Source organism: Halyomorpha halys, unplaced genomic scaffold (assembly GCF_000696795.3).
Source record: "Halyomorpha halys isolate HHAL.00 unplaced genomic scaffold, Hhal_1.1 Scaffold308.1, whole genome shotgun sequence".
Classification (NCBI taxonomy): domain Eukaryota; kingdom Metazoa; phylum Arthropoda; class Insecta; order Hemiptera; family Pentatomidae; genus Halyomorpha; species Halyomorpha halys.
The window spans coordinates 99,492-102,423 of record NW_027107032.1 but is presented as its reverse complement, the minus strand read 5'-3'; positions in this window follow the sequence as shown (position 1 = coordinate 102,423).

Sequence of the window (2,932 nt, the reverse complement as noted above, 5' to 3'; positions counted from 1 at the left end):
ATTAATAACATTGTTATTGATAACAAAGATTATAAGTGTTTAAACAATGTTATCAATCTACTATTGTATTTGTCCATAGTTATTAATCAACTAATTTATATTTTCATTTCATTATTATGTATATTTCCAAATTTTTTAGTCTATTATTTATTTATTTTTATTTTCAATTCTCACTGAATGATGGTTGTTGTCTTTTTGTTTTTATAGCCCTGATGAAACCTGAAAATCAGGTCGAAACGTCTTGCACAAATAAATAATTCGTATGTTTATTTGTGTTTTTTCTGCTGACCGCACTCCCTGACCATCTTCTCCTCTCATTTTTTTATTACTTGATCGGGATGTAGGCCCTACATGGTTATCATAACAATTAAGGTGCCTCTATACATTTGCCAAGCAATGGCAAGTCCTAAGATGCGCAAGCGTGTGGGTGGGTTATTTGTATTTGCTGCCTGTCCGTAATTAACTCTTGTTTAAGATCTTCGTTGTCTATTTAATGAAGTAGACTAAACAAAAAAATACACCAGAAGTTGTATAGTTTTTGAGCTATTATAGAAACAAATAGAAAATTAAACTAGTTAGGTGAAAGCAGACTGATTAATTTCGGAGGATAGTCGCGGATTGCGGACAGAGAGATTTTTTGGATTTTATACAGACACACTTTTTGATAGGTTAAACGTAAAATTTGGTGGAGGGTTCATTTTTTTTATTTGATTGTAATGGTTCATTATTGAAAGATATGTATAAAAATATAAGAAAGGTATGTATAAAAAATACTACTAGTTCATTTAGCTCTTCATTTATTGACAAAATTTCAGATTTTTAATGAAAGCAGATTAATTTTATTATGTATGTTCCCATAACTGTGGTATTTAGTGAGTTTATCATGAGTCAAACCAGATTAGATAAGCTTACTATAAACATACTAATATTATAAATTACAGACTATTTTACACATTTTCTTTTTACAGCACAATTTAGGTTTCATGCACGCTTTATTTTTTTATATTAATATCCGGTCTATACTCATGACCAAGGATTTATTATTAAAAAATATTTAGTTAAGAATAACCTTTTCTTGTAAATATTCATGAGACGGGGTCGATATAAATAAATATCAGAAATCTATATAATCGATTTCTTTGACGTCACCAACCTTGCAAGGTAACACCTCCCTACGTCAAAACATTGCGTCACATAACTTTCTCGGTTCTTGGATTAGTCATGATCTAAATATACGGCCTAGAGGATGTTAAGTCTTTGAACTGGGGTTTCTTACGCCTTTAACACTGACAAATCTTCGACCATTGTTCACAAAACCTACACGGATCTGTTCGTAGTTACCATTCTTCCTCTAAGAGTCATCGTTGAACTATTTACTATATCATATATCTTTCATTATTTATTATGGTGAGTGGCAGCCAACATCCCCAGTATATAGAATAATGATGAGAAGTATAAAAGTATCACAGTATAAAATATAATGATGAGAAGATATTTGACCCACGATAATATATATGAGGAGAAGATGGTTGGGGGTGTGGTCAGAAAATGATATAACCGCCTTCAGCGGACCAAGTTTGTAACATCTTATAAGGCCGTAAGGCAATCCAAGATTAAATGTATGTAGTGTATATATATTCTTAGTTCTTAAGTATTATATTTTTTCTATTTGTTTCAATAAATAAAAATAGGAGGTAAGAAAAAAATCAGAAAATGACACAAATAAGTTTAAAAAAATATTTATTAGTACCTACGTTTCAGGCAGAATTTCTAGCCTTCATCAGCGCTAAGAAAAAAAGACAAGAATACAGGATATATAGAATAATTAAAATACATAATTGTACAGAATGAAAATAGATAAAAAGAAAGAAGTGGGAAATAAATTAATGAAATAAAAATATAAAGTTATTTAACGCAAAGAAACAACAAAATATGAATATTTTAATTTAAAAATTGAAGTTATGGAAAAAAATATATGTAACTAATGAAATACGTAAGCCAATTATAAAAATAAAGAAACAAAATATAAAGTTAAGTAAAATAAAAAAGTAATTAGAAAATGTGACAATAATAATATACATTGTGAAGAAAACTAATGTGTGTAAGGAAAAATAATATTTGACATATATTTCATTAGTTACAAATATTTTTTTTCATAGCTTTAATTTTTAAATTATGATTATTAAATTTAAATATTCATATTTCGTTGTTTCTTAGCATTATATAACTTTGTATTTTTATTTCATAAATAATGTTATTATACTTACATATTTAATTACCTATATATATACGTTTTATTTTCCACTTCTTTCATTACCTTATTTTTATGTATTTTCATTCTGTAAAATTATTTACTTTAATCATACTATATATTCCTTTATTCATTGGTTGTTATCTTGTTTTTTGTTCTTAGCCCTGATGAAGGCTCGAAAATCTGACAGAAACGTTGGTAGTAATAAATAGGTTTTTTTAAAAACTTATTTGTGTTAGTCTCTGACTGTACCCCCAACCATCTTCTAATATTCCGCTATGTATGTATTATTCTAATATTTTAAAATCATACTCACCTACCGTAAAATGCCCTTCAGGCAATACAAGGATCTATGACATAGAGTATATATAACTATATTTTACTTATATATTGTAAGGTTTGAGAGAGTAAATAATAGGAGGGCGAGAAAAAAAATAGAAACATATCCTTTAAAATTAAACTTTTAAAGCATTCGTACGTTAAATAAAAAGACTGATACAATTATTAAAATAAGAATTGAAGTAAAAACAAATACCGCATATCATTATCTAAACAAAATGATAAGAATAAACCTCACTATTTCGAGTACAAATGCCTGTGAATTATTATTCATATTTATATTTGTTTTTATATTCATTCAATTTCATAGCATCATCAGTTATTACATTTTTTTTATTAATG